Consider the following 22,538-nt stretch of genomic DNA (forward strand, 5'->3'; position numbering starts at 1 on the left):
TAATCTTATGGATTTTCCTTTATAAGTTAATGACTTCTTTTGTCTTGCTTCTTTTAAGATTTTTTCTTTATCACTATATTTTGTAAATTTAATTGCAATATGTCTTGGTGTGGGCCTGCTTTTGTTGATTTTGATGGAAGTTCTCTGTGCCTTCTGGATTTGGATGTCTGTTTCCTTCCCCAGATTAGGGAAGTTTTCAGCTATTATTTCTTCAAATAAATCTTCTACCCCCCCTTTTCTCTCTCTTCTTCTGGGACTCTTATGGTATGAATGTTATTACATTTGATGGAGTCACTGAGTTCCCTAAGTCTCTTCTCATTTAGCATAATTCTTCCTCTCTTTGGTTCAGCTTCATTGCTCTCCATTTGTCTTCTAGTTGATTAATTTGTTCCTCTGCTTCTTCCAGCCTGCTGTTCATTGCATTGAGCATGTTTCTAACCTCATTTATTGCATTCTTTATCTCTCTCCCTTTTTTTTTTTTTAAATAGATCAGTTATTTAATTAAGTTCTCTGTAAGAAATTCAGAACACCAATTTGTGAGGATAAATTCCATTTGTGAGAGAAAACATAGAGCAGTGGTAGCCCTGAAGCTGAGGAACAGCTTTGATTTTGGGCACCATTTGTAAGTCCATAGCTTTCTTTTTTTTTTTTTTTTAAAGATTTTATTTATTTATTTGAGAGAGAGAGAATGAGAGAGAGCTCATGACCTGAGCCAAAGGCAGTCACTTAACCAACTGAGCCACCCAGGCGCCCAGTCCATAGCTTTCTGATCAACCTTGCACTGCTCTGTAATCTCATATTTCTCTGTGTTGAAATCTCACCTTCCTGGTGTCTAGATTTATCCAGCTTCTTCTTGAAGTAAATATCAGTGAGATGTTTGGAGATTTTCACACTGCTGATATCAATTTTGATGGAGGTGGTAATGACAAATTTCTGGTGTGTTCTATGCAGAGGAACTCAGTTGAGGGCCCATCACAAGTAGCAAGCCTCTACTTAGTTGTTTCAGGAAAACCCCACTCTTGCCTCTGTGGCACCCAGTGAGGATGATCAAAATGGTCCCAGGAGTGATGTAGCTCACAGTTTGCTCACATGCTGGCTGAAAAGTTTTTTTGCCATGGCTCAACAGCTTTCAAGGCACATCTTCAGTAGGATAATACCTAGGCATTGTGTGAAGTTTAACCACTCTTGTACCACCTTCTTGTCACCACCAACTGGTTTTGTGACAGTAGCAAGAACTTTCTCCTTTTTCTTTTCAACCCTGGATTTAGCTGCTGAATACTCCCTCTTGTACCTGGCCTTTCTGAAATACATAGCTGATCAGGAATATCTGCTAATTCCTCTGTCTAGGACAGGGTTTCTGATGCAGTGGTCTTCCTCTTCTTTGGTGTTTTAGCCTTGAGGTTACCCTTCTTAACCTTTCCACAAGCATCAGTCTTCTTGGCTTCAGGTTTCTTCTCCTTAATATCTGACTTCTCAGCTTTTTCACCTGCCATCCTCTTCATGCCCCACCATAAACCTAAGTGAGGGAAATTAAGCATCTGGGAGGCCTCTTAGTTAGCCCCGAGCATGTCTAACCCCTGCAGGTGTCCACTTGACACCCTCCTGGTTCAGATGGTGAAGGATTGGTGGTCCTGAAATTGAGTCTTGCAGGGAGGCCTTACCATTCTAGCCTTGCAAGATAGGAAAGCACAATCTTCATTCCAGATTCTTTTTTAAACTCTTCTGTCTCTCTGTTAAGTGTCTCACTGATGTCTTCTATTCTTTTCTCAAGTCCAATGAGTATCCTTATGACAATTGCTTTAAATTCTCCATCAGGCATGTTACTTATATCTGATTTGCTTAGATCTCTGGTTGTGGCCTTATCTTGTTCTTTCATCTGGGGTAAATTCCTCTGTCTCTCATTTTGTCTAAGTCTCTGCCTGCTTCTCTGTGTTAGAAAAGCAAGTTATGTCTTCTGTTCCTGAAAGTAATGACCTTATGAAGAAGAGGTGATGTGGTGCTCAGGACCTGGCACTTCAGGGAGTGTCCCCAGTGTGTATTACATGTATACTCTGCTATTGTGTTTTGGCTGCTCTATTCTTCAGGCCAGTTATCTGCAGAAGTTCGTCATGGTTATTGCGGGCAGTGTTTGGTCACTCACCCGAATGTAATGAGTTTTAACTAGGGTGTGCTCTGGTCTGCTTGTGAAATGAGACCTGACACCAACTCCACTGAAACTGAGGCCCTGCAAAACTTTCAGGTCAGGAGACATGGTTGGGCAGGGGCTTGTGCTCGTCTTCTGGGGGAGGGGCCCACCACACTGTGACTGAGAAGGGCAGTTCCACTGGAGAGCAGGGTGTAGGGCTTAGGGTAAGCAAGTTAGGCAGCCAGTGTCCATGCTGTACTGCTTCCTGCAGGTGGCTCTGTATTAATGCTGAGGAGCAGGGGAATGAAATGGGGAAGTGGCACTGGCAAGCTTTTTTGTTCCTAGAGAAGTCTCTCTGTGAATGCTGCCTCTCAGGGACATGTTCCAAGAAGAGCAAATAATCTCCCCACTTTGTGCCCCAGGTGCTCTTCAGATCACTGTTTCCACACTGTCTGCCCCTGGGTTGTTTGCCTGCCTTCTCTCAAGAGCAGCACAGTGCCTTCCAGGCTCTATCCCAGCCAAGCCTGCTGACCTTTAAAACTCCAGGCTTAAAACCTGCTAGTTGCAAGAACTCACAAAATTCAGCCCCTCTCATTTTCCAAGCCAATGGCTATGAGGAAACATTTTCCTTGTGCATTCCCCTATGTGTTCCTCTCTCTCACCCTTCTCTGCAACCATGGCTCCCTCCCCTCCACGGCAGCCAGGATCTGTTTCTCCCCTAAACCACATCTCCATACTTCCTACCTTCTTTGATGTGGCCTCTTCTCTCCCTTTAGTTGTGGAGTTTGTTCTTCCAGTCTTCATTCAGGTTGACTTCTGGGGTATTTGAGATGATTTGATAGTTATCTGGTTGTATTTGTGGGATGAGGTGAGCCTTGGGTTTTGCAACTCCATCACCATCTTCCTGTCTCTCTTAATGACCATTACTTTAAATTCTCTCAGGCATATTACTTATCTCCATTTCATTTAGGTCTCTTGATGTGATTTTGTCCTGTTTTTTCATTTGGGATATTTTCCGCTGTCCGCTCATTTTATCTAACTCTCTGAGTCTGTTTCTATGTATTAAGAAAGTCAGCTTCATCTCCTGCTCTTAAAAATAGTGACTTTATGAAGAAGAGGTCCTATAGGGCCCTGCAAAGCAATGTCTCCTATTAACCAAAACCTGGCGCTTCAGTGGTATCTTTTATATGTGTTGCATGTACCCTATTGTGAAGCCACCCTTGCCTTCAGTCCAGTCACCTGCAATGACTTTCTTTGCCTACTGTGGGCAGGATTTGACCCCTACGTTGTTAGTGGACGAGTCTGGGGATGCCTTAGGCTTGACTTCAGTGAGACCAGACTTTTGCCAGAGCTGCAATAGCATAGAACTGCAGGGCACTTCCCCTGTGTTGTCTCCTGGGAAGTTTTTATTGGTGGGTAGGATCTGCAGTCAGATCAAATGTCTGCCCCCAGCCCACTGCTGGGGCTGCACTTGGACTGGTGTGTGTGATTATTTTCCCCTCTCCCCAAGGCAGGAGTCACTTTGGAGTGGTGCTGGACACTATCTGGGCTGCTTGCATACTGTCATGCTTGCAGCACCACTTTGGATGGGTTCTGGTCAAGATTGTATTGGAGCAGGAAGCTCTGCAGGAGAACGTGGGGGTGGGGCACATGGTTTTAGAAAGGTTTGTGCAGGTCTGCTGTGGGAGAGGACCTGGAACCAAGGCTTGGCTGTAGGGGGCATGTCAATAGAACAAGGGGACAGGTCATACTACTAGCAAGCTAGGTGGAGAACGTTGGCACTGAACTGGTTTTCACAGATATCTGTGTATCTAGGTGGGCAGTAGGGAATGAAAATGGCACCCTCCTACTCTTTTGTTCCTGATGTCTTCCAAAATTCACACACTCTGAGATTATTAAATAAATCTCCTTCCCATATATGCCAGACATTTTTCAAACTACTGCTTCTATGCTGTACCTCCATGGAGCTGTTTGTTATGCTATCTCTTTAAGTGTGGGGACTCAGTTTCCTATCTCCTTCCCAGCTCTCTTAGAGCAGAACCCACTGTTTTTATAAAGTTCCACATGTTAAGTGTCACTGATTGTAAAAAACCCTAAAGCCAGTCCCCTCTGATTATGGTCCTGTGGGACCCATGAGCAGAAGTTAACCCCACTGGCCACTAGAACCAGGCAATGTAGAGGTGTGCCATGGCATCATTCAAAAAAAATCATGGCACTAGACAGGGGTATGAGCTCCCGGGTGTCACTGATTATTACAGTCTCTTGTAATAATTTGCAAGCTCCCCTTCCCTCTAGAGCCAGGCAATCAAGAGGCATCCCCTGGGCGGCAGCTGCAAAAATTGGGGCATCAGATATGTGTAAATGTTCCTTCTGAGAGACACTGGTACTTTGGAACACATCAAAGGGAGAGTGCAAAGACAAGTGTCCACCAGTCTCCATCCCTGGAGAGGGTTCCTGCAGGTTCCTAGGGGTGTGTGTGTGTTTATGTGTGTGTGTCTGTCTGTGTGTGTTAAAATATGTGGCTGTGGAGCCTGGGTGGCTTAGCTGGTTAAGAACTGGACTCGATTTCAGCTCAGGTCATGATCTTAGGATCATAAGATCCAGCCCAATGCTTGGGCTCCACACTGAGTGTGGAGCCTGCTTAAGATGTTCTCTCTCCCTCTCCCTCTGCCCCTCTACCCACTCTTTCTCTCTAAAAAAAAAAAAAAAAAGAAGAAGAAAAGAAAAGTGTCTGCCCCTATGGCTGAGATTTTAATATAAGCAGGTGAGCGGTCCCTGAGAGGGTGAGTCCAAGCACACAGGTCCTTTAAGAGGCATTTCTTAGATCACTACCATCCTATAGGTCTTGGGATGACAGCCCTGTTGGTTTTCAAAATTAGATATTTGGGAGTTCATCTCTCAGGCTCACGTCTTAAAAGCTGGGGGTGCTGATGTGGGGTTTGAAACCTTTGCTCCTTAGGGAGAAGCTCTGGGGTTTGAGTTCCCTTCCAGTTGTGAGTCACCACTACTGAGATTGTTTCCCAGCCTCTCCTACCCACTTTTTCTTCTTTACCCAACGTGTAGTCATTACTTAGCCAGTCTTTAATTTTTTTTAAGAGGAAATGGTTCCATATGTAGTTGTGGGAGGAGGTGAATTCATGACCTTTCTATGTCACCATCTGTCAGACCTCAGGGGAAAACTGGCCTCTCCACAATAGACTTAATGCACAGATATTTAATTGTAGTTTCTGAAAAGAGTTGCCGTCCCTTCTTTTTTTGACTAATTATTTCCAATTTCATTAATTATGATTAGAGTATCTTATTTGCATTTCTATTTTCTTGAAAATTTTAAGGTCTTTTTTGAGCTAATATTGGGTAGTTTTTCATAATTATATAATTACATGTGTGCTTGGAAAAAGATACATTTTTCCATAAGAAACAATTCAATCTATTTATTAGGCTTACATATTGTGTGTCTTTCTTAGGTGTTCTATATCCTTAATAGCATTTTTGTCCTCTTAATCTATCTAGATCTGAGAACTGTGTTAAAATCTCTTATTAGTGATTAGTGTACATCTCTGTTACTTCTTTTATTTTTTGTAGTTTTTGCTTTATTAAAGTTATTACTTTAAATTTGCTATGGAGATCTTAATAGCATTATGAAGCGTTCTTCATTGTTGCAGTTAGCAATTTTGGTCCTGAATATTATCTTGTTTGACATTAAGACTGCATTTTATCAGAATATGTTATTTGCATTTGTGTGGTATATTTTTTTTCCTAATTCTTTTCATATTTGCTTTGTGAATAAATTTGGTTTATGTGGTCCTCTTGTAAACATAAAAATCCAACTCTGGGTTATAACCAATATGAAAAATCTTAGTTTCATCAGTAAGTAATCTTTATTTCATCTTTTCTGCTTATTAACATAAATGGTATATTTGTATTTGGTGTCAGTTGTTTCATGTTTTTCTGTTATATATACTGAATTTTTCACTACATGATTATTTTATTGTTTTTGTTTTGTTTCTGGAACTTAGGAAGACTTACATTTCTTTATAGTGGTATGCTTCTATTAATATCTCCTCTTTGAAATCTTTCTTAGTTCCACCACAAGCAATAAAGGAATTTGTCTCTTTACTCCTTCCTGTCTTCTACCTTCCAATTTTATATTATTAATATATTTTTTTGCTCTAATATATATGATATTAACTGTACTTAATTTATTCTACTTGTTTGTTAGTTACAAGTGACAACTTCTACTCACAGATGATACCTGTAAGTCTGTCAGCATGCTTTATTGCCTATGGATTTTATTTTTTCCTTTTCGTCCCATTTTTATTAATTACATTATTTCTATATGTTCAGACCCTGTGTTTCTTAATATTATTTTGTCACAATAATCTACACCTTCTAATAGTGGTATTATAGCTAAATATAGTTAGTGTTAAACTGCAAATCTTAGGTTGACTCTTCTGAAATTATTCTATAGCTGTCTACAGCTTATTTTTTATTTTATTTCATAGGTAAGTCTCTTGGGATCAACATTCTTAAGATTTTATATGTTAATAACTGTCTATAGTCTTTATACTTGAAGGACAGATTAGCTGGATATAAAATGTTGACTTACATTTTTCTTTCCTTAAAAATATTTTTGTTGAGAACCCTAATAGAAATCCAATTTTCTTTTCCTTATTAGTAAATTGAACTTTTATCCTGTATATTTAAAGAACTTCTTTCCTTAGTTTAAAGTCCAATGCTTTCACTAAGTTTGCCCTCGATGTTCATTTGGGGTCTAAGTTCACAAGCATACAGTGTGCCCTTTCTATGGTAGTCTTTATTTCAGGATTTATTCATCCAGCAACTTTTCAAACATGAATAAACATTTATGTTATTATCTGACAATATAAGATGCATGGAAAAAACACAAATGACATATCATTTAAGAAATATGTATCAGTTCATTGCCTGTTTGTTCCACAAATCTAGTTATAATAATGTTAAGATGAGTCTGGTAGTCAGTATTGTGTACCGTTAAAATGCACAGCTAATGGAGTTAAACTGCTTAAATTTAGATACTAGTCCTGCTGTTTTATTAACTGTGAAATCTTGGGCAATTTTCTTAAACTTTTTCTCTGCTTCATTTTTATTATTTATAAAATGAAGAAAACAGTGCATTTCTCCTGACATTTTTGTGAAATTAAATGAGATAACACACAGTGCTTAAACATTAATAAACCTGATACCAAAATGCTAAGAGTCAAAAGTATCCATTTTTATTTCAGATTTTAATGAGCTCCATAGGTTATAGTCATCAGATAATTTCAATCTTCCAATTGTTTTGTGTAATCACAAAATCCCTTTGTATAAGGGATATAGTGAAAGATGGTGGAAAGTAAATGTATCAGTACAGAGGAAATAGGACTTCCAATCCTGGAGTTACTATGTGCTTAAATCCATCTATTGATTATTTGTCAAATGGACACAATATTTGCACAGAGCTTTTAACTCCATCTTTCCCAGGAGCATATCTTATCCTTTTTGCCTGGCTGCCTTGTTCTTATTAAAGAATCAGGCTGATTTCTACCTACTTTGCTGGGGTAGGACCCTCCCAGTGTACATTAAGGGCTCATGGAACATCCTTACTAACTTGCAGTTTAATTCTCATTGTATTCTCTGACAATTTTCTGATTCCATGGCCTTTTCCCCCAGAAGCAACTTAAGGGCAGGGAGTATATTTTTAAACTAGTTTTGATAATGCCTATTTTTTTTTTTTTGGTTGAACAATATATTTTTGTCAAACTTATATTCCCTAAAGAATGATTATACAGGTAAAATGGAAAAATATAAATTAAGTTTTCCTAGAAATGCATTAAGGGTGTATGTTTAATAATTATAAATAATGGAACCCAGCTTTAGAGATTTAAATTTAAGGAATTATGTCATTCAAAATCTAAATAGATTCACCACTGTAAATAAAAAAAATCAAGGACATCCACTTTATTTTAATATGCCTTTTGAAACCAAACAACATTACTAGTAGATTAAATAGCTTTAAAAGATGTGTTACCTTTTTAAGAGGCAGGCACATCTCTAAGTGTTGGTTTATCATGGTTTCATTTGTTTGAGGAGCAAACGATAGGCTGTTCATTTTACCTTCCTCTGTGATATGTATAAACACCCCAGAAAGCCTACGGCTTATCTCTGAGCTCCTCAGTGCTGTCCAATTATAAACACAGTTGTAAATATATCTGACCTGTTAACAAAAATGCAACACCATTTCTTATCCTATTAAGGTAGGCTAAAAAATTTCCATTAATCTTATGCTTAAGGTAAAAAGAGAAAAATATGAAAACATTATGGATAAAGGTTAAAAGCTGTACAGATGGAAAGTATTTGGAAAATATTAGTGTCAATAATGTGAAATTTATCATTAGCAATTTCCACATCTCATTTTGGTATCTTGCCCATCTCCATCACATCTATAATCATCATTCTAGTGATGTCCTAGAAGATTGGAGAGATGAGACTCAGAGAACAATTAGGAGATTATAATAGTTTGATTTGCATTAGCTTCCACAGTGGCTCCCTATTCCTTAATAAATAAAGCATAGGTTATTTAATAATTCAAGGATTATTTGTATACTTTGCAAATTTTTCTACTACATTATCTTTGCAAGCTTGCAGACCCCAATATCTATTAAATGTTTATCCATTCTTTAAGACACAGCTCCATGATTCTTCCCCTTCACTTCTGGCTTATAATTTTCTATAATTTCTCCATATCTCCTGTGTGACAATTGTTTTCCATTCACTCATTTATGAAACACATTTATTGGGATTCCTATATGTAATGTGCAGTGCTTGGCACTGGGGATTTTATTTGGCAAGTAGAGATACATAGTCCCTGATAACTGATGTGTTCTAGGGAAGTAGTAAGCAGTCAGTAGAAATTAGGTTTTCTCCATTTTTGGTTTTACACTAGACATCCAAAAAAGTTTACTCTTTGCCACCTCTCTGTCTCCACCCTGGCTTCTTAAAGAATCTGCATTTACTCTTTTTAAAAACTCTGCAACCAAAACAACTGCTAAGTAGACAGTGGACCCGGTGACTCCATAAGATAGCCATTGTACCAGACTTCTAGTCATGATCTGAACTCAGACAACCCATTTCCTTTTCCAGGATCTTGGAATTTGAAGTCAGATTGATTTAGTCTTTGTTGGTACTTACATTACAGGTTGATAAAGAGCAGGGAACCTATGTGGCTAGTCTCTGCTATGTTAATTGAAGAATCGGGAAAAGTCATTGTTGAAAGAGAGGAGACTAGCAGAGGCTTGACAAAAGAAATAGAGAATTGGAGAATGTAATTTTGGTTCCCAAATGATTACGTTCTTTGGGAGGCTTGGCTACATTTCTGGTATTCTGATACATTTTCCCATTCCTAAGTTAAGTGAGTTTGTGTGCCTTACTACCAAATGTAACTTGACAGAAATTTATCAGACAGTGAGAAAAAAATGTGGAATATTAATGACAGTGAAAATTTCTTCTTCAAAGCAGGAGAATGATTTTACTTATGGATGCTGAAACACTTAATAAATTGTCTCCCATATTTTCTTGGCATACAGTAAGACTGAGTCTTATGGGAAAGGCAGTTTACCACCTCCAAAAAGAAGAGTATAGCATTGCAAATATAAAAATCTCTCATGAAAAACTCTATTTACCTATAAACTAACCTAAATTCTGAAATTTCTGATATTCAGAGCAAAAAATCAATTGAATGCTATGTTGATTTGCACCTGGTGAATTCTCTGCCTTGTTTTGGCCACATCTATCATCAAACTACACAGTTCAGCAAAAAGCCAGGATTCTGACTTTTGGGATGATATGAGGGAGAAGCTGCAGGTAATAGAAGACCTCAGTTTTACTAGATTATTCCTTTTTTTTTTTTTTTTTTGGCATCTCATGCTAAATAAACTTGATATGATTTCCCTAAGTATAGTGTCTTCAGTAAATTCAGTATGAGCCTTGGGGGAATTGGCATTCTTCACATATTATGAGAACAATTATAGAACAGTTCATTATTTTCCTGTTCCTTTGTATTGTCCATTCATATATTCATTGATGTCTTCATTCATCAGTCTTTGTGGGATCTTGGTACTCTTCTGAGCATAGACCGTGCAATAGTGAATAGAAACAAAGTTTCTCCTCAAAGGGCTTATATTCTAATGGGAGAGAAATTTCAGATACAATGAAGAAAATAAAGTAATGGAATAGAAAGGGATTATGGGTGTGGAAGAGATAACACATGATCTAGAGTAATCGGGGAACTTTTCTTTTACAATGGTATAACTGAGCTGAGACCCAGACAATAAGAAAAAGGCCAACTTATGCAGAGATTTGGGCAAGGAACATTCTAAGAGGAAGAAACAGCAAGTTTCCTGAGACAGGAACATACTTGGTGTGTTCTAGAGGTAGAAAGAGGTTCAGAATAGCTGGGGCCCTGGCAAAAGATGATGAATACTGTGAAAAATTAGATCAGCAATATTACCAAAGTCATATACTATACAACCTGATAGGCCATGTTAAGGCAGTTGGATTATTTTGCAATTGTGATTGCAAAGATATTAAGGAGTTGTAAACAGAAGGGTGATATGAACTCATTTGAGTTTAAAAAGGACAGTGTATATACTTTGAGCAAGAAGAATTGAAGTGGGGCAAGGGAAGAAGAAGGTTTTGTAATAATCTGGGAGGCATGAGAGTGGCTGGGCTGTAGTGAAGATGCTGAAAAGTGACTAGGAGAACACATTGGATGTGGAGATGGTGACTGATAGACTGTAGGTCTGTGGCCTGAGCATTTGGGTCAATATGATGCCATAATTGAGATTGTAAAGGATGAAAGAGGAACAGATGAATGTCAAGAAGTAGATTTTAGTTGTGCGAGGCTTAGGCTGCCTATTCACAATCCAAGTGTAAAGATTGAGGAGACAGCTAGATTTATGGATTTGGAGTTCACTGATGCATCTTGGGTCCAGAAATAAATAATGAAGTCACCAGCATAGAGATAGTATTTAAAGCCAAGAGCAGGCAGAGATGAGTGAGTGAAGTTTATGTGAGGGAGGTTAGATAAAAGTGTCTAGGATTGTGCTCTCGGTCGCTGAAACATTTTAGTGCAGAAGAAAAGGAGAAGCCAGCAAAGGCCACTGGGAGGTATTATATAGTCAGACTAGGGAAAAGTATATTACAAGAGGTGAGTGGTCAATCATATCAAGTACTGCCAAGAGATTGAATAAGAAGAGTAGAACCAACCATATGATTCCTCAAGATGAATGCTATAGTGACCTGAACAGAGGTAAGCCCGACTGGAATGGTCTTTAAGAGAAAATAGGAGGAGAGAAATGGTGATAGTAATTATAGATAAATCTTTTGAGGAATTTTGAGTTACAGAGAAATGCAGAGAAAAATCAAAAGAGGTTCTTATTTTAAAAATTAGAATAAAAAATAAACTTGTATGATAATGAGAATGATCCAGGAATGAGGGGCAAACTGATACTGTTGGAAAGAGAGGGGAATAATGGCAGAAGTGAGGATATTGGGTAGGCAAGTAGGGATAGGATATGGAGCAACACTGTCCAAAATAAAATAAAATAAAATAATGTGAGCCATGTATGTAATTTAAAAACTTTTTAGTAGCCACATTAAATTTCTAAAAAGAAATAAGTGAAATTAATTTTAACAATATATTTAACCCAAAATATCAAAATATTATTTCAATATATGTTAATATAAAATTATTGAGATATTTTTCATTCTTTGTATCATAATAAGTCTGAAATTTGGTGTGCAATTTATATTTATAGCACATATCAATTTTGATTGGTCACATATTAAGTGCTCAATAGCTACATAAAACTAGAGGCTACTGTATTGGGCAATGTAGATATAAAGTATAGCTACAGAGTTTTGCATGAGATAAATGTATGGAAATTTCATCTATTGTAATATAAAGAAAGATAGAATAGCTATGTTTGGTGGTGGGAATTGGAGGTAGTTCTCATCTGATTGTATATGTTTTTAAGTTATTTGAAGAAGTGTTAAAAATTTTAAGAGAGGAAGACAAGGAGGGATTGTCATATGACCATTTTGGAGAGTGGAAAGATGAGCCTGTTAGGCTCATTAGCTCCAGAACATAGGAAATGGGTAAAGTCCTAGTTCAAGTTTTTGCTTAGCCACAGAAGCCTCAGAGTAGTGGCCAAATTTGACTGTTTTTTTTTTTTTTCTTTTTTTTCTAAATAGGGGCAGCATGTTATGGAGTAGTAGGTTTTAAGCATTTGTTTGTCACTAGTGGAGACCACTGAGCAAAATTTAGTCAAAAAAAAAAAATCTGAGTATAATGAAAAGGGGCCAGTGATTAAACTCAAGTCACCATAGCCTCTCTATTTATCCCTTGGGTCTAGTATGAGGCCTAAAGGAACCAATTGGAAAAGGACAGCAATTTTCCACTATGTGAACAGTAAAATGGAAGAACCTTCTTTGCAGAAAGAGTGAATGAAGCATGTGTAGAAAAAGGCAGAAATGAAAGACCAACAACCCCAGAGAGATTTGAGAGAATAACTGTTCCAGTTACTAGTTCCAATCCCATTTCAAGTTCACTGCTTTTCTTGGATTTTGGGTTCCAAGACATAGCCCCCATCCTGCTATGAAATAGATCACTCTCTTTTTATTATCCTAGGTTAGTGATTTCTATGATTTTTGCAGCCCTGCCTCCTTCATATGTAGGGATAACAAGGTCCTGAGTTTAATATGGATTTAGTGGGTCAGTTGTAAAGAATTGTATCACAAGGGGCTGATCGATCAGAGATACCTGACTTGTGGTCATGGAACACAGAGAACTCATGATGCCTACCATTTGATCTTATTTTTATTTTATTACTATTATTATTTTTTAAAGATTTTATTTGTTTATTTGAGAGAGAGAATGAAAGAGAGAGAGTACAAGAGGGGGGAGGGTCAGAGGGAGAAGCAGACTCCCTGCTGAGCAGGGAGCCCGATGCGGGACTCGATCCCGGGACTCCAGGATCATGACCTGAGCCGAAGGCAGTCGCTTAACCAACTGAGCCACCTAGGAGCCCTTGATCTTATTTTCAAAAAATATATTTTTTATTGACCAAATGTATACGTCAACATACATCTCTTAGAAAAAAGAGAAAATACCAAAGAAAAAATAAGAAAAATACCCCACCTATAACTCTAATAAACAACTGACTACTGTTTTGTTTCATTTTTGGTGTATCATTTACTGAATTGAATGCCAACATATCTATAGTCATCATATAGCTTTTTTTCCTACAAATGTCAGAGAAGAGACTCTTCCAATTATCATAGAAATACATCCCTACAAAGAAACCTCATTCTCTTTGCCTTCTTAACTCCACTTGACCTCTCTCTTTATTTCATTTCCATTGAGAATTCTTGTTTAGCCTTTGCTCCTTGAAATTTCTTCATTGCAGCTCTTCACAATACCATGGAAATGCAGGCATGCTCTTGGAATCTCAGTGAGAAATTCTATTTGGGCTTTTGTTGGATCCTGCATGGAGATAGGGCTGCTGCTGTTGAGATTTCTAGACTAATAGCATTTTTAATTTCCTCAGCATTGAGCAATGCTTCCTTGGGAGCTCTTCTAATGCCTCAGCTTGGAGACAGCCTATGGAACTGGAGGCTAGCTCAACAGAGCTGTCACTGCGATAGTAACAACCTAAATAAAATCTTGGAAAAGACAGAAAGCTTGTAGCATTTACACAGGGTTTTGGCAAAGGCTCTTCTTCTGGGTGAAGTAATTATTCCGGGGCATTACCTGTCAACAAAACAGCATCCCAAGAAGCTGGAGTTAAATGCCAGAGACTTCTGAAAACAGAAGGAAGACTACTCTCAATTTCAAGGTCTTCACTTTTGGCAGCTTCCTTAGTTATGTAATGGGAGAAGGAATTTTCCTTAGACTTAACACCATGAGGAGCATGGACTGTGAGATCCTTTTTGAATAAGTCAATTTTCTACTACTACAATGAGCTAAATATGTAGCCTATTCACCAACCCAGAGAGGTATTCAATTTTGTTTTTATAATACTGAAAACTCTCTTGATACTCAAAGTGAGTCTGTAGGGGAGCAGTAACACAATGTGTATCTGATTTTTCAATTTAGGAAATCTTCTTGAATATGTAATGGGGCGACTGGGATGAGGTTTTACAGAAGCCACATATACACATAAATCCAGGCATGTTTTTTTCATCTACCTCTTTCATTGGCTAGCTTTCTTACTCTGTCAAACATGTTTGTACCATGTCAAAATAGTACAGTTTATGCCAAATCATCCACATTTGTTTTCAATTTAGCAAAGACCCACCTACGTGCACGTGGTAGTTTATGTTTATAAGATTTTCTTTCCTATTACCCTGAGTTCATTTCTTATCCCTTTAACAAATAAAATACTAGTTGGAATTTATTGAGCATGTATGTATATATTATATTATCTACTAGAATGTTTCATGAGGTCAGGGATCATCTCTGCTTGTTCACCCCTGAACCAACAACACTTGTGACAGTAGTTAGCTTATGCTATCTCATCAACACAATGAAAGTGTTTATTGAATGAACAAATTATTTATATTCACATGTTAAAACACCCTTGTATAAATAGGTTTTACTGTCTTAGTTCTGTAAAAGGAGAAATGTCTCAGATAAGTTACCACTTAAAATATATACAATGAGTAAGAAAAGAGCTGGGATTCAAACCCAGGTTTGGTCTTCTCTACGATCCTTCCTCCTTACCCTGCCATTCTTCCTCAAACATAGCTTTGATGTGGACATCTACTATTTTTCTGACAGTTTCATTGTTAATTCCATGCTTTATTGCCTTTAAGGAAGCTGAGCACAAAGTTTCTTCAAAAATTAGAGTGAGTTACTTGCTGATTTTTCTTATTTTATTTACTCAGACATGCAAAGGCAGTTTTATTTTAACATGTTAACTCAGTTGTTTGGGTTCGGGTTTGCTTTGGAAACTGAGTTAGCTACTACCTTTCCCCCCTTGCTTTTCCAATAAGCCTGTTCTGTTGCTGTACTCACCACATTCTGTTATAAAGACCCACTTTCTGGGGGACTATCTGGGTGGGAGACCTCTATACATTTCCTCTATACATTTCCATAATGGTAACAGGAATTAGTTGGCAGTCTGTTGTGAAAGTCAACCTGAAAAAGTTTCATCTTTTAATATGCAAAAGTGGGTCTGATTAAGGTTCTTTATTCATTTTAATTTCATAAAATGTCTGCCTTGAAAAGTAACAGTAAGAATATAGCAAGACACCTAGATATAAGAGCCCTCATTTCCATCTAGTTACTACATTCATTTTTTTTTTCTGTTGAATTCTTACATTGCTTGAATTTTAAATTCTGTTCCACTTTAGGCCATTTGAATTTCTCCAGTATCACTTCTTTGTATCCTCCTTTCTCAGTCCCACCTCAATGCCTTTTGATAGTTTTTGATTTGTTCATTTTTGCTACCTCCCTTCTCTCCCCTTCAGGAATTTTTTGCTTCTATAAAAGGCACATTTAGTTCTCTTTTCTTCTTTATATATTTACCTTACTGCTTGGAGAGTATCTTTAGTAGGATGAAAAGGCTGCTGGCTATTTCTTCATTAACACTAAAAACAAAACAAAACAAAACAAACAGAAAAAAGCAACAAAAAGACACACACCAACCACACTAACAACACACACACACACACCAGTTTCATGTGGAAGAGAGATCTGCAGACACGTATGTATGGTTTCTTTCTTAGGGATCTTGTTTTTCTTCCCTTCACATCCCCATTTTTGACTACTACATCACTTATCATGTCATTTCTTTTTGGTTTTTGTTTTTGCAATTCTTTTATCTCTCTCATTCATTTCTCCCATGACACTTTAGACTATGCAAAGTGTATAGATCATATTAAAAGCATTAGGATTCTGCTGCATTTTATTTCCCCAGAAGACAGGAAGAAAACTGCTTGCTGCTCTGGTATTTTCATTAAGGTGGACACATCAAACTAGAGAGCAATATTAATGCTGATAGTCTAGTTTCTATATGCCTGATGACATGTTCTGATTTTATCTCACTTTTTCTGTTATCACTTTTTTGGCAAAGAGGATATGAGGATACAGAGATTCTGAGGGCTGGGAAAATTAAATAACTAATTTGCCCATTTGATGAGTGGTAGGAATATTGGTGCTTCTCACATTTGGCACTATGAATATTTTTGAATACCAATCCAAATACATTCAGCTGTCGGGTATTAGTTATGTCTGCTCAGGAAGATTGCCAGCTGCAGAATGGAGCAAATACCTTGAACTTGGGGTATATCATATTATTCTGATGGAAAAACCCACAAGACAGGGATTGATATAGTCATTAACAGGGATCCAAAGCTATATTGAGAAGAGATTTAGGACATCTGGAGCTTCCCAAGTCCCTTCTTCAACTTTCCCTGCATCCCACTACATAGGAATATGTCCAACAATTGGGTTCAGGTAGACCATTTTCTCTTTACCTCTCATTTGGCACTTATATTGCTGTGTATTCTTTATACACATATGCATTATGGGACATAAATGTCCTCTCTTTGAAATAGAAGAATACAGTTCTTTAATTATCTCTATCCAATATCTGACCCATAATTCATCCTCAACCATAATTTTTAATGATGATGGTCACTCAGTTTCATCTTATTTTACATTTAAGCTTCAGCTATGGGATCTCTTCTTGCCTAGCTTATAAACAGTTTCCTAATTTTTTATCACTTTTTTTTTCTTTGTTCAAATCTGTGAAAGTGTGAGCTTTAAATCTGATTTTGAGGAACTCAAGGGAAATAGATTCCAATATGAAGATGGTTAATTGTGCGGGGCAGTCTGAGGAATAATTTGCGAAGAAATAGTGAAGAGCATGAAGCTGAGGACAGAATTATGAAAAATAAAAGATGGTTAAGTGGATACACTTGACAAAGATGTCATTGTCATCCTAGTTTTGGAAGCAGGAAACTAGGAATTGTTCCTGCCTCTTCATAACTTTATTCACATCATTTTCAGTGACCTGTCAGTTTTACTTCTAAATATCTCCTGAATTTGTCCAATTATCTTTATGTCCACTATCTCTACTCTTGTCAAAACCCCTGCACTGGGGCGCCTGGGTGGCTCAGTCGTTAGGCGTCTGCCTTTGGCTCGGGTCATGATCCCAGGGTGCTGGGATCGAGCCCCACGACTGGCTCCTGGCTTGGCGGGGAGCCTGCTTCTCCCTCTGCCTCTGCCTTTCCCCCTGTTGATGCTCTCTCTCTCTCTCTGTATCTCAAATGAACAAATAAAAAAAATCTTTAACACAAAAAACAAAAACCCCTTCATTAATTTTGTAGAATCCTATAATAACATCCTGTTTCTAATCCATTTATTCATTTGTTTATTGTGTTATTAAAAAATTGTTTAACATCTGCATAGAAATACAGTAATGCACAAAAAAGATGTTTTCTCTGCCTTAATGAATTATGTACATTAGTAGGAGGAAAAGCCTTTAACCAAAGAAGACAAACAAAGTGACATAGAAAACATCAGGGCTGACCCTTTCTAGCTGTGACTTCTCTATATCACATCCAGGGTGATTTTCTTAAAATACAGACATATATGTTATTTCTGTGATTAAAATGGCTCGACATTGCCCTTCAGATGAATGCAGAACTCTTTAAATTTGCTTCAGGACCTTCCATGTTCTGGCCTCTGATTACTTCTCTTGCCTTTTCTCATCTCTCCACATATTTCCTTCAGGTTTTCTCTCTTATTTTACCATTCCTTACCTCAAGACCTTTTCAATACTCTCCTCTCTTCCTGAAAATCTCCCCTCCAACCTCCTTTACTTCTCTTCTTAGATCTCAGTTTAGATTTTATCTCTCCTGGAAAGCATTCCCTAATTTCCTGTCTAGGTTTGGAGACCCTGTGCTTTGTTCCATAGCAACCCCTGCCATCCTATCATAGCACTTATCTCCTACTAGAAAGGTTTGTTTAATGTTCTGTCTTACCTTTAGGCCACGTGTTCTATGTCTGTTCAAGTTAGTTGTATCCCTAGGATCTAATAAAGTGCCTAGGTAAAGTGCAAAATAAATAAATAAATCCATCTAATTTAATGTAAGTGTTATGTGGCCATTCTTCCTCCTGAGCCTTTCAAATTAGTCCCTTCCTTTCACTCTCTTCCCCAACTTTAGTTCAGGCTTCGATTATAACAAGACTCTCCAAACCACTCATTATACCTTTAATTGGCATGACTCTCTAGGTTTCAGTGGGAGTGATCTTACTAAGAGGTGACCATGATCATACTATTCCTTTGCTTTAAGACAGCTTCTGGGGCTTTCTATTGCCTAGAGCATAAAGCCCCAAATTACTGAGTAGCATAATAGGCCCTCTAATTTTTCCTTGGTGTTCTCTAACCCTGCTGTTTCATACTGTTTCATGCCTCATTTGTTACTCTACTCAACTGTCTGGGAAATTTCTACTCATATGAAAGAACTTTCTCAACTATATCCTCTTGTTCTGAGACCCTCCCCCAAAGCTAAAGAAAGTTAGCTTTTCCCTCCTTTGTGCTACCAGTGTGCATTGCACATATCTTTACTAAAGTGCCTTGCATGTGCTATTTCAAATATTCATATAGCTTTTACTTCTCTCCTACTGGGCCATTCTTTTATTCTTAGTGTTAAAAACAAGAGAATAGGGCCAAAATGGAGTCACTTATGCTAAAGCCCACATCACCAAACCAAGACTTAATTATAGTTTTGGTTCTTCCAGAATAGAATCTTAAAACAGTCCATCAGGAATCACCTGATCAGCACTAGTTAAGTAATCTGCCTGATAAGACCCTGCCATCCCCAAGGAAAATGATTTTGCAGTAACCAACCCACTTTTTTGCTCCCTTCTGCCTATAAAGTCTTTCAGTTTGCACAGCTCCTCAGAGCTCCCTTGTATCCACTAGATTGGATGATGCCTGATTTATGAATCGTTGAATAAACTCAATATGATCTTTAAGATTTACTCAAGTTGAATTTTGTTTTAATTTTAACATTAGCATCTAGTGGTTTTTTCTGTGTGTGTGGGAAAAAAAGAAAATATGGAGCAAGCTTCTATATCTATTATAGCAGAGGTAAAGATACAGTATATTATAACTGTATTATCTACTATACATTTGGCAAAAGACAATCTTCCACGTAAACTTACTGGCACAGAAAGCATCTATAGGCTGAGATGTCATCAGTCTGTCATCTATGACTAAATAGTGTTCTTTATGCAATTATATCACTGCCCACCTTTGGGATATAGATACACCAGTGGGCTCATAACTCTGGCAAGCTCCTTCTTTGCATAACTTTACAAAATACTTCTAGCAGTGCAGTTGGTCTGGGAACAATTTCTATAGCTTCTTCCTCTCTACAGGGTGTAATAATAACAACTGTTATTATTAAGAGTTTACATATATACATGGTAACTATAATTTTGGTACAATATGGTTCAAAAGTCATATTAATTATACATAATTCCTGTTACTGAGGACATACAAAATAAGCAACAAATAAGCAACACAAACAAGAAGACATGTGAAAAGCATGTACCTTGTCTGTAATCAGTGTCAGGGTAAACATAGGTTTTAATGATCTTAATTATTTGATCAGCACACCATTTGCTAATATTCACTCACATCCCTGCCATGAGGGCCAAACAAAAGGTGGTCTGTCACCCTTATCTGCAGTAATATTTGCATTAGATTAATTGCATTTGAATAGGAACCTTATCATCTGATTTATTAATTTTCATGAATCCTATATTTCTCAAGTGCCAGAGGAACATTCACAGCAAAAAAGGCACTAAAAAAAACCTGTAAGTAGGCAGGAAATAGACAGCCAAAGGTGGGTTGCTAGTGTAATCCCTGAGAAACTTTAATGAATATAGCTTTCTTTTCATTCCTAGGAAAGGGGTAGTCTAAGTAATTTATGAAGCACTAGCCAGAAATTAACAATGCAATAGCTTCCACTATTATTGGCTCTACCTAAAATGGACCACAACATGAAATATGTTGGTTAAATTGAAGTCAAGGTCAAAGCATATTTTTCAGATGCATATGGCTTACAAAGAGCTTATAAAGAAAGGTTTGATAGCAAAGAAATATACTTTGTTGAAAAGAGGGTTCTGATAGGGTTAGGGTTAGTATAATTCTGTCAAACATGCCAGCAGCCAGGCAGATTTTGAAACTGTTAGCCTGAGTCATTTTCTTTCTATCACCTTTAAAAGTTCGAAAGATTTGATTTAGTCCAAAAACTACTGAAGAAATGTCAAATTGCCCCTTAGTGTAGTTCAGCAATCACAGAGGCTTCTCATCTTAGAAATTTCAGAACACTTTTCTGATGAAGAGAAACTTAGAGATCATATATTAAAAAATCTAATTTTCAGATGAACTTTGAGATATGCAGAGAATTTTAAAGCTGGTAAGTTACAGACCACAACTAATATATATATATATATATATATATATATATATATATATATATATATATATATATATATTTATATGACCAGATTCTCTGAATTGAACTATTTCTCCTATTCCTTAGACATGCTTGTGTCACAAAAGTAAATCATTAGTTAATATTAAGGGATTTTAAATAATTTAGATAAAGACTGAACTGTACTATGTCTTGTTTAGAAAATCCTTTCTTTATAGGTAGAGAAATCTGCAGTTTTTATCTACTATTTTTGGCTGAAAACTATTGAAATATCCCATATGTTTAGAGAAAAAAATCTTTACATGAATTCTGGAACTCAATGATAATTGTTTTCCATATAGACAAATCATTTACTATATTCCCTAATAAAAAGTTTTTTTAACTTTATTATACTTTAAAAATAAAGCTACTGTTCTTTATATTGTTCAGACTACTAAAAAATTTTTACCTCATGATTCTTCTTTTCCTAACTGGAAATATTTTCATAAAATCTTTTTACCCAAGGTGTTCCAAATATTCTATATGCATTGGTCTCACCATGGTTTGGTTTAAAAACAAAACAAAACAAAAACAGTACGGTGCACTCAAATTTAGTACTTTCTTAGCACTTAAATTTATGCTTCCTTCTCCTAGTGTCATCGTCTATGAACATGGACATCTCACTGTACACTGTTAGCCTAGAAAATTGCATTTAGGAAAGACCTTTACATACATAGAAAATTGCATTTAGAAAACACCTTTACATAGAGCTTCACATGTGGTTTCTTAAAAGGACACAAGGTTTTATAAGAGTCTTTTTCTCAAGGAGCTAACAGTTTTTAAGAAGATAAGCCATGAATTAAAATTTAAAAATATAGCACTAGGAAGTGTGTGTTAGGTATGTGGGGGTAAATAAAGTATTATTGGGGGATCAGAGAGGACTTCACAGAATAAATGACTTTGGGTTTGAACTTGGAAGGATAAATAGGTGTAGAACAAGAAGGGAGCATTATAGTGTTAGATATCCTATGTTAAAAGTATTGAAGATTAGAAAGTATAAGGTATGTTTAGTAGTTCCTGTTTGGGAAAAGGGAGGTCAGATGAGGCACTTTTTTTTTAAATTTAAATTTAAATTTATTTTTTAAAATTTTATTTTATTATGTTATGTTAGTCACCATACATTACATCATTAGTTTTTGATGTAGTGTTCCATGATTCATTGTTTGCATATAACACCCAGTGCTCCATGCAATACGTGCCCTCCTTAATACCCATAACCAGGCTCACCTATCCCCCTCTCCCCCCCCCAAAACCCCTCAGTTTGATTCCCGGAGTCCATAGTCTCTCATGGTTCATCTCCCCCTCTGATTTCCTCCCCTTCATTTCTCCCTTCCTTCTCCTAATGTCCTCCATGCTATTCCTTATGTTCCATAAATTAGTGAAACCATATGATAATTGACTTTCTCTGCTTGACTTATTTCACTTAGCATAATCTCCTCCAGTCCCATCCATGTTGATATAAAAGTTGGGTATTCATCCTTTCTGATGGCTGAGTAATATCCATTGTATATATGGACCACATCTTCTTTATCCATTCATCTGTTGAAGGGCATCTCGGCTCCTTCCATAGTTTGGCTATTGCGGACATTGCTGCTATGAACATAGGGATGCATATGACCCTTCTTTTCACTACATCTGTATCTTTGGGATAAATACCCAGTAGTGCAATTGCTGGGTCATAGGGTAGCTCTATATTTAACTTTTTGAAGAACCTCCACGCTGTTTTCCAAACTGGCTGTACCAACTTAAGTTCCCACCAACAGTGTAAGAGGGTTCCCCTTTCTCCACAATCTTTCCAACATTTGTTGTTTCTTGTCAATTTTTGCCATTCTAACTGGTG

The 22,538-nt window shown here is 37.1% G+C and overlaps 1 long non-coding RNA gene and 1 pseudogene across 2 annotated transcripts in view; one reads left to right on the top strand and one right to left on the bottom strand.

The window, feature by feature from the left end:
• Window positions 1-22,538, top strand: part of LOC123863348 (uncharacterized) — a 420,091-nt gene that overhangs the window by 112,964 nt on the left and 284,589 nt on the right. The gene's annotated exons all lie outside the window — the stretch shown is intronic.
• LOC123863347 (large ribosomal subunit protein eL6-like) lies at window positions 522-1,493 on the bottom strand (annotated as a pseudogene).

The sequence above is a fragment of the Mirounga angustirostris genome, unplaced genomic scaffold, assembly GCF_029215605.1.
Source record: "Mirounga angustirostris isolate CCGP_5_RB_7025 unplaced genomic scaffold, mMirAng1.0.hap1 SCAF_1, whole genome shotgun sequence".
Classification (NCBI taxonomy): domain Eukaryota; kingdom Metazoa; phylum Chordata; class Mammalia; order Carnivora; family Phocidae; genus Mirounga; species Mirounga angustirostris.